At 32.2% G+C, this 11,052-nt stretch overlaps 1 protein-coding gene across 1 annotated transcript in view; it reads right to left on the reverse strand.

The window, feature by feature from the left end:
* LOC149925007 (uncharacterized) overlaps nt 1-10,148 on the reverse strand; it is a 67,642-nt gene extending 57,494 nt beyond the window's left edge. The window contains exon 1 of the mRNA XM_090161063.1: nt 9,700-10,148. The gene's annotated coding sequence lies outside the window, so the exon portion shown is untranslated. The remainder of the gene's footprint in view (nt 1-9,699) is intronic.
* Between the last annotated feature and the right edge of the window lie 904 nt (nt 10,149-11,052).

Raw genomic sequence — 11,052 nt, forward strand, 5'->3', positions numbered from 1 at the left:
AATATTACCCAAAATAAATTTTACCCAGAAGACAATTTATGCTACCGCCTATTTAAACACGCGAAAAACCAAATATATTTTTTAATAATTTAAAAATTGTAGTTGTTTTGCATATTTTAAAAATATAGTTTTTGTCTGCGTAAAAGTATCTTATCCCTTGACGTTTTAATATTAGTCTATTTCCATTAGCACTTTTGTTAGGATTGAATGGATGAGATTCACTTTTATACGAATATTGCTAAAATATTTCGAGCATATGGCAATATCAGATTCATTTCTTAAAGTTTTTTCAAACCGGAAAAAAAGAACTACTGAGGTCATCGTTCTAGCAAAGTTTGTAAAATTAACATTTGAGGTACTTTACAAAACGGAATTCAAATCTTAAATCTTTAAATATGTCCCATTCTGTGAAATTTCTTCTTTGAATACCAAAATATTCTTGATTAACTTTACCTAATTTGCGCCCCCCATGTTGCGCGACGAATCTACCGATTTTACAGGATTATAAAATATATTTTATAATAAAATTTACAATAATGACAAACTATTAGTTTCTCATTATTATAAATATAAATTTTCTAAATCTTTAAACCATGGACCAAAGAATGAAACCTTTTAAGGGGGAAGAATACAGTAAAAGCCTCTTTTTCGTTCAAGCTGAACGTTTCTGTTTTAACAAATACATAATTGAATTATATTTTTCTTATTAGACTGAACCTTCCTCTAGTGCTTAAAATAATTTTGATAATTATAATATTAATAGTTAACGAGATATAAGGTCCTAACTAATGGGTAGTTTGGGCGCTTGCCCAACTTGTTTAGCTCCGGGTGTCCGAATTAAAACGTAATAACTTAATTACTTTTAAATTTGTCAAAATAATTTTAGTCACTAAACAAGAGGCTGTTCTACCCTTAAATATTAATTTTATAAGTTAAAATACAAGATTAAAAGAGTTCAGCTTGAAAATAGCGCGAAAGTAAGTAGCCTTAAAATATTTTTTTTTAATTTTATATTTTCCAGATCCTTATTGAATAATTATATCATAAACAAATAAATTGAAGAATAATTTTAGCGCAATGCCAATACCCTGCTAAACTATGAAATCGATGCTAAATAAATATTGGGCATATTTTAATTTACGATGTAATTTATTGAATATACGTTTTATTCTATGCTACGCGTTAGAAAGTCGCGAGCAGCGGCTGGGGTTTTAAATGTCAACACTGCATAATAATTTAGGTTTTTTTTTTCTCGACGTAGACTTTTCGACGTTTCTCGTAAGCAGTAAGTTAGAGGAGAGAGTGGAAGGATTTTGTGAAAATGTCATAAGCGTGCTCTTTTCCATTTGGCAGAATTTATGCGTAGATAGTCTCAGTGGAGGATTCCCTTTTGATAAGCGGCTTGGTGGCACGACCCTTCAGCCGAGGGTTCAAAGAGAGCGAAGAGCTTTCTCGAAGCGGATATGACCCGGCCTGCATACCACCAGATCCGTTCTACGACGCACTTTTTTTTACGAATCCGTAGCCACGATATCGTTAGCATTACGAGTCTAGTTCGCATATCTTCTTTATGGTTTATGGAGACCTTTCGACTTTACCAGGCAATTTAAAGCGATAATCGAGGAGGCCTGATTACGATTCCCAGCTATTAGTTTCCAAAAATAAATAGGATTTATAGGATAAAAATACGATATTTATAGGATAAAAATACGACATTTATAGGATAAAAATACGACATTTATAGGATAAAAATACGACATTTATAGGATAAAAATACGACATTTATAGGATAAAAATACGACATTTATAGGATAAAAATACGACATTTATAGGATAAAAATACGACATTTATAGGATAAATAACGGACGTAAATTACCAATTTATAGCACTTTTATAAATTATAGTAAAGTTAAAGGACAAAAATTTTCTATTTGTATTATTTATAAATTGTATTATAATCTTAAGACATAAATAATAGGATAATAAAATTATATTTTTACGATTTTCAAATGATATGGTAATTTTAAGACATAAATCATAGGATATTTATATCCTATTTTTAGGATTTTTAAATTATATGATAATTTTAAGATATAAATCATAAGATAATTATATCCTATTTTTAAGATTTTTAAATTATATGATAATTTTAAGATATAAAGCATAGGATAATTATACCCTATTTTTACAATTTTCAAAATATATGATAATCTTAAGTAACAAATTACCGATTTATAAGATTTTTCTTCAAAGATAATTAATATCCTATTTTTACGATTTTTAAATTATATGATAACCACTACCAATTTTTCGGATTTTTAAATTATAGAAGTAATTTATCAATTTATATAATTTTCAAATTCTAGGATAATTAAAGGACAAAAGTTACCCATTTATAGGATTTACAAGGATTAAAATTTTAAAATATATTAAAAAAGAGAAAAAATACCCTAAAATCTTTGCAACCGTGAAGCGAAATCTTTTAAAACACGGTCCAAATTATCGATAAAGCCATGGTTACAATTGCATATCTATCGAATAAACTTCGTTAGAACGAATAACCCTTGTGTCTCATTATTTAAATTTTTAAAAAGTAGAATTTCATAATGTCAAAAAATGCTATTCGAAATCCTTCCGGAAAACCATGCAATTTAGCTGTATGGATAAATTATCACATTTGAATAATTAATAATTTTAAAATATATCAAAAATTATATTTCAATATAAAATATAAGTGATTGGAAAATAAATGAATAAGACCCGAACCAACTTTAACCCAATTGTAATTAACTAAAACGAAGAACTTAATATTTCCGAGAGCCAGGACCTGCAAGTCACTGTTTATATAGTGCTTGTTAAAATAATGGAATTGTTTTACCAGCCACAAGCATTCCCTTTTAACCAGGTAGCTTTTTTGACATATTTTAAAGCTTGGCCAAAACACGACGTTCTGTTTACAGGTGAAAAGTTTCCATTATTTCAACAAGCATTATAAACAATACCTTGCGGGTCCTGGCTCTCGGAAATATTACTTCTTGGCGATTTCCTTGGAGGACGATTTATTTAAGCACCTATTAGAAATCGCGGTGATTTCTGTTTCGGCATAGATTAAATTTTTATTCGATCAATTAGAAAAGTTTTTTAGAAGATAAGAAAGGTTGAAAAAGTGGACCATATAGAATTTTTGGGAGAAGGGTAGTACTGAATAAAGTCGTCTCGAGTCGAATTAAGAAATTCAGAGGTCAGATAACCCTTTGGCCCACCCGGTGACTCTGTTCGCGGCTGACATCTAGGGGCCACCGAGGGAGGCCAATAAACCTCTCAAGTGTGGATTAAGCGCGTTCCAGATTACGGGAAAAACTTATTAAAAATGCCCTCTTTATAGACATCAGATATTCAAAGGCTGTTTTGACCCTGGGTCAAGAACCTATTTAGGTTACTGAGATCGTACTTTTCGAACCGTTTACAGATGCGAGTATTGCCAAAGCCAGACGGAAAATCTAATTTGCGTTCAAATTGAAACGTCGGGGACTTGTTTTAAAACCGTTCTTGACACTGTAATTAAGAATAGGGTTATTTATGATTATTTAAATTAAATCCAGATTAAATTAAATATGCACGAGTTAAATTAAGAGATAAGTATATGGCCAGTGTTCCGAGGTGGAAAATGCCAGGTGGACAACAATTCCGTCAAAAGTGAATTTAGTGGACAATGTGGCCAAAAGTGGCCAGTAAATATTTTTACCACAGAAAATTATAAAAAAATGATAAAAAATATTTTAACACAGATATTTGGGCTACTTAAGCCAAATACATATGTATAGGAATGGTCAGATTCTGATTAGCATTAGAACTGTCTAGTGTTGTAAGTCGGAAAATGTTCCGTATTTTTCCGAAAAAATAAAAAAGTTTTCATTCCATGATTAGTCTAATATATTGTTTGCAAATTTAAATAAAGCGGAATTTTCACCTCATTTCTTCGAATCTGAAAGTAAAACTAAACCTCTAGACTAGTTTATACTGATTAATAATGCAAAACTATTAATGTTTTGTAGTATGTTTATTGATATTAGACATTTTATAGGGATAAAAAGTTAAAAACATTAAAAACCCTTAAAAAGTAATTTATGTTTCAATTTTTAATTTTTCCGATCTGCGGAAAAAATTTTCGCATTTTCTTTTTCCGGAAAATTAACAACACTAGAATTGTCTGTTAATTTTTTGGAATAATTAATTCTAACATTGTAATTTCTATGTAAACTAAGACATTTTTGCAATAAACTTCTTAAAAACATTTAATTCCAATTACCTTTTTAAGCTTTGAAATGCAATTTTTCTTTATTAGACACTAATTGCCACTGGCCTGGACTTTTCTCCAAAAAGATGACTTTTAAGAAACACTGTATACGGCGTTTCAACATAGTCATTTCCCTAAGTTGGTTTGAGGATCAAGCGAATGGAAGATACGTATACGTTCTCAATAACCTAAATAAGTTCTTGCCATGGCATATCTACGTGATACAAGCCATCTTTCAAACTAGTCCTTCGAGGGGACCTGACGTTTCGGGATCAGCCGGGGTTACAAACACCTATCGTGATGCGCTATACACTATGAATTTATTAAAAATTTCATTTATATTTTTACCGTAGATTGATAACGCAAACACGCTACGCAGATTAGACCCCTTCCCCGCCTTCCTACGCACTGTCAGTTGATTTCGCAAATTCCTATCATATTTAGGGATAAATACCGAAAATAAAATAGAGTTATCTCAGGTTTTTTATGGTCGGTCACGATGGCCAATATTTTGAGAGGTTATATCGATATATTTTTAAAATTGATTTATATAACGATAATTTTTTTCCTATTAAAAGATAGTATATATAGCCCCATCGCGGTGATTAATTTTAGTATCGATTTACTTATTTTTATTAAAAATAAAACATGATTGAAATTTTAATATGCAAATTTTAACGAAAAGATTGGAACGTTGAGCGAGCGTGGAACACGACTAGTTTGCGCTACTAGAAATTTTGTTATTTTAGACCGTATTTAATTATTTTAATTATGTTTATATTTTCTTTAAATAGCAATTTTCTATTGGGTTACGATTTTTATATTGTGGTTTAAAACATTATTGATTTAAATCTCTTATTATACTTAAATGTACAAAAGTAATTTTTGTAGCGATACAATTTACATAAATTTAAATTACAACTAGGAATTATATTTAATTAAGATTATTTTAAATTTTGGTTTACACGCACCCAAATTTATTTATAAATAGATACATAACTCGTTTGAAAATCAATAAAATAAAAAATGATTTGATAAATAAATCGATTTTTCCATTTTTTTAAATCAAAGAACGAACAATACCAAAAATTTTAAATGCGATACATGGAAAAATATCAGAAATATTGAGAAATATTCGATAAATTGAGAAATATCAGAAGTATTAAGAAATATTGGATAAATTGAGAAATATCAGAAGTAATGAGAAGTATTGGATAAATTGATAAATATCAGAAGTATTGATAAATATTGGCTAAATTGAGAAATATCAGAAGTATTGGATAAATTGAGAAGTATTGAGAAATATCAGAAGTATTGGATAGATTGAGAAGTATTGAGAAATATTGGATAAATTGTGAAATATTGGATGAATTGAGAAATATTGGATAAATTGTGAAATATTGGCTAAATTGGGAAATTTTGAATAAATTGAAAAATATTGGATAAATTGAGAAATATCAGAAATATTGGATAAATTGAGAAATATCAGACATATTGGATAACTTGAGAAATATCAGAAATATTGGATAAATTGAAAAATATTGGATATATTTGAGGTATATTGGACATATTTGAGATATATTGGATATATTGGAGATATATTGGATATATTTGAGATATATTGGATATATTTGAGATATATTGGATATATTTGAGATATATTGGATATATTTGAGATATATTGGATATATTTGAGATATATTGGATATATTTGAGATATATTGGATATATTTGAGATATATTGGATATATTTGAGATATATTGGATATATTTGAGATATATTGGATATATTTGAGATATATTGGATATATTTGAGATATATTGGATATATTGGAAATATTGAATATATTGGAAATATTAGATATATTAGATATATTGAGAAATATTAGATATATTGAGAAATATTAGATATATTGAGAAATATTAGATATATTGAGAAATATTAGATATATTGAGAAATATTAGATATATTGAGAAATATTAGATATATTGAGAAATATTAGATATATTGAGAAATATTAGATATATTGAGAAATATTAGATATATTGAGAAATATTAGATATATTGAGAAATATTAGATATATTGAGAAATATTAGATATATTGAGAAATATTAGATATATTGAGAAATATTAGATATATTGAGAAATATTAGATATATTGAGAAATATTAGATATATTGAGAAATATTAGATATATTGAGAAATATTAGATATATTGAGAAATATTAGATATATTGAGAAATATTAGATATATTGAGAAATATTAGATATATTGAGAAATATTAGATATATTGAGAAATATCTTAAGAAATATCAGATACAAATTAGAAATATCAGATACAAATTAGAAATATCAGATATATCGAAATAAATCTCAGATAATAATGAGAAATATTAGAAATATTAAAATAAATCTCAGGAAATATTAAAAAATATAAAAAATATTGAGTAATATCAGAAATTTTGAAAAATTTCAGGAAAATTCAGAAATTTCAGAAGTATTGAGAAAGATCGGAAGATGAAATCTCAGGAAATATTGGGAAATCCAAAAATATTGAAATATTAAAATTACATTATTATTATTAAAAAAAAACATCCAGAATTAGAAAATGTGGTATGCAAGGTCCATATTATGCTTTTGTCCCATTGGGTCGATTCTCATTCAGCCGAATCCCATTCGACCGACTGTCCCATTCGAAAAACATTTTGTTTGCTCACAAGTGAAAGTATGAATCCTAAACTAACCTAACCTAACCTAACCTTACCTAACCTAACCTAAACTAATCTTACCTAACTTAACCGGACCTAACCTAACCTGACCGGACCGGACCTAACCTAACCTAACCTAATTTATATGTTCAAAATATTTTTTATTATTATTATTTTCTCTCAGTTCGGGTATTGTTTTTTACTTCGATTTGGATAGGTCAAAATATTCTATAAACTTTTTCGTATAAATGGGATTCGACCCTATGGGATTGCAAAATTAGAATTCGATCAATTGGGAAAGTATTTTTTTTTATTCGATCCATTGGGAATTCGACCCAATAGGATTCTATCCAACGGGAATATACCGCACATATTATTTTCCATGAAGCATCATTTTTGAGTAGAAAATCAGCAACACGAATTAGCATCTTTCTCACAAATTCTAACATCTTGAAAGCTTCTTAACTTAAGACAATAATATTTCGCGTTCTAGCCACACGTTTTATTCCAAGAGCTTAACTTCAACAGTCAACAAGCTACTGAACTTTTTTTTTAATTTCAAGCCCAGTAATTACTGGTAGGCTCCGGTTAGATAATTAACTGCAGCCTGGAGGGCTTCAACGCAACCCACCGCGAGAGAGCCCCACTCATACGACATCAAACCAGACCTTTACTACATCCTATAACACTCATTAAATCTCATTTATTTCGATTGTTTAAATGTTTGTACTGAATCGTGAGTCTTTTGTTTATTTCTAGAAACCACTCGCGAAAATTCAGATTAGATAACGGGAGTTATTATCACTATACCCCTTAATCCCTCCTTATCGGTCACCTTTATTTGACATGATGGGATGGTATGTGATGGAGCTATTCGGTCATTGGTATTCGATGGGCGGAGGAAAGTAGAATTCGCGGGTCGCGAAAGATGATTGGAAGGTCGCGAAATATCGATTGATTCCCCCAGTGCAGTTTCGAAATCGCTTAACGTTTCACCTTTGCTCAAAATAGAGCGACCTTTTCGGAAAATTTTAAACAATGCGAATGTGATTTCAGCCTATCACTAATGACAAAAGTATAGGGCGGTTAATATAGTGACTAAGTATTTTTTTAGACTCTTTACCACCAAACTCTACTATAAATTTCAATAGGTGATTCCGAAAAAGATCGGTGGTCACGTGATTTGGTTACTTTCTGTTGTATGGTTAAAGTATTTGAGCGCGCGCTTTATTTTTCATTTTCAACGCGCGTGCACAATCGCGCGAGCCACAATCTACTAATATATCAAGAGCGCGCGCCCATAAAATTAACTCTTTTGTACATGTATTTGTCGTAATTATATTTCAGAATCAACTATTTCTGGCCTCCCTGAAATAAATTTCTGTAGAATTTAGTATTTTATACCGTTAATGCTATTCGCTTGAAACATGTACCTTTGCAAGCTCCCACTGAAACGTGTTTATTTAAATTAAATAATTTCATAATATATAATAATTATGAAATAATAAATAAGTAAATAGAAGTAGGCAATTTAATATTAACGTTTTACGTCGTGAGGCGGAGTAATAAACGTGCAATATTATCAGCCCTGTTAATTTGGTATACGAGTTTATTGCAATGTTCCTCGAGCCTGGTCAGCTAGGAGCAACAAACACAAGGAGAACGCAGCTAGCCTTTAAACACGCTATGGCAGTGTTGTGTACAAATTTCATTGGACGAACCTTTACGCTGAACATTTTACGGGCGGGGGGAAGACAATTTCCGAATTTTCCCCTTCCGACGGGAGCAGGCTCTAAAGCGTCTAACCAATGAAAACTGTACGCGAGATAATGCAAGACTTTTGACGGGTTGCGTTCTCCGTGTGTGGGCAGTGCTGTGTTTGTTGCTCCTAGCTGGTCAGATTAAAATCAACTACCACTAAACCCTCATTGAGCTTATATTGTTGAGTAACTGAAAAACTCTGTAATCGGAACAAATTAACCTTTTTAGTTTATATAAAGCCTCGTAGCGACCAACGCGAGAAGCTCTTAAGCTGCTGGATTTTCGTCTGCTAAGAAGACGATTTGTTTCGTATATAACAAATCGACAGTTTTTACAGACGAAAATTTAGCTACGTCGCTCTGTGTAAACTGAAAAGGCTAATTTAGTCACATCCAGAGAAACGTCACCAAACCGGATGTTCCGGCCATATTCCAAATGGTAGAGCTATCCGTAACAGCCATCTTTTACTAATCTTGGTTATAAGTGAAAATTAAAAAAATTAAAATTAAGAATCAGCAGAATTAAATGTTCTCTGCTAACTTAATAGATAACTAAATTAAGTAGCATAAAACGTGTACGGAGAACGCCTCATTAAGCCTTAATTATAGTTATTATAAAAACAAGTTTCACCGTCCACACGTTCGACCTGTACGTTTAATTAACCAAGCTCAATCTCTCATATAACAAGTACGTAATGAAGTAATTTATGTTGGAGTTTGAGGTTTCAATAATATCAATATTGACGATGTTTAAATGCCTGATTAAAAAATATACGCTTATTAAATTAATAAATTTATTTATTCAGGTTAATCCATCTATAAAAACTAGCCTATATAGCAACTTAACACTTGACGTAACGCCCAACCGATCCTGATTTATCTCATTCGATGTATTTTAAAATATAGCAAAAGATCAACGAAGACACCTACCAGATATCACTTCAGTCTTCGCCGATGTACACAACAATACAGAAACGCGAATTCCAAGATTACGAAATTCAGGGCGAGGTCGTCCAGAAAGAAACACGGTTTTAGTGAAAAATCAAAAACTGATTTATTCGCGATCAGGGCGCTCGGAGACCTAGCCTCCGACAGAACGAGAGAATTCCCCAAAATACGCCGGGTTTTCTCCGGCGCGACGGATCGCCGAGATTAGAGAGAAAATTGAAGCCAAGGCCTAAGTCATTTAATTCCTAGGCCGACGATCGGCGCGAATGTCCTACCCTTTTAAACTAATTCCCGTACACTTGGCGCGATTTTTATCATAACGGCGAAATCTCTTATTGGGAAATTTATATTTGGTAAGAAAAATGTACCGCGGGGTATCGCGGGACCGCCGTGGAGAATAAAATCCCGGACGGACTTTTGCGGGATCTTCGGAAGGAGAAGCTCGGGAAAGAAAAGGATACCAGTGGCCGTATTTTAACGCCGAAATCGGCCGCGCGTGGCGCCTCGCACTAACGCGAAATGAGCGCCAGGAGGGGGGGATTTCTCGTAAATGGAGGGGGGTAGAGAAATTAAACGCGGTACGCGCGCGACGGGGGTAGAATGGAAAGGGGGAAGCGAATCACGAGCGCTCTTTCGCGGCAGGAGCGGAATCAATGACGGGCGTGACGTAATATTATAAGTAAACCGTAAAAGAACGGCTGGATGAAATCGTTTTCCAAACTAAACGCGAAATCGTGTCGTCCGCTAAGCGTCCTCGCCCGTATCTCCGCAATAATACACACACAGCCTTTTATCGCCCCCCTCGCGTGGCTTCGACGAAATAATACCGCGCGCGCATTCTTTTTCCGGGCGATTCTCATTCCCTTCTTAAATTATAGGGTTAATTATCAAAATCCTAATACTAATATAAGACGTTGCTTACGCGTGTATTATTGCCAGTGTTGGGCATTTTCGTCAAAGAGCCGCTCAGCTCACCCACCGCTCGCACTCGCTAGCATAATATCCGCTCACGTTCACGCATTTTTGAGCGGTGAAATAAGCCTCCTCTCTTTCCACCTTTTTTTGAGCGGTTAAATAAGCGCTCCTCTCTTTCCGCTTTTTTTGAGCGGTAAAATAAGCGCTCCTCTCTTTCTGCTTTTATTGAGTGGTAAAATAAGCGCTCCTCTCTCCGCTTTTTTTGAGCGGTAAAATAAGCGCTCCTCTCTTTCCGCTTTTTTTTGAGCGGTAAAATAAGCGCTCCTCTCTTTCCGCTCTTTTTGAGCGGTAAAATAAGCGCTCCTATCTTTCCGCTTTTTTTTGAGCGGTAAAATAAGCGCTCCTCTCTTTCCGCTTTTT

The sequence above is a fragment of the Leiobunum rupestre genome, chromosome 10 (genome assembly GCF_980474605.1).
Source record: "Leiobunum rupestre chromosome 10, qqLeiRupe1.1.hap1, whole genome shotgun sequence".
Lineage (NCBI taxonomy): Eukaryota > Metazoa > Arthropoda > Arachnida > Opiliones > Sclerosomatidae > Leiobunum > Leiobunum rupestre.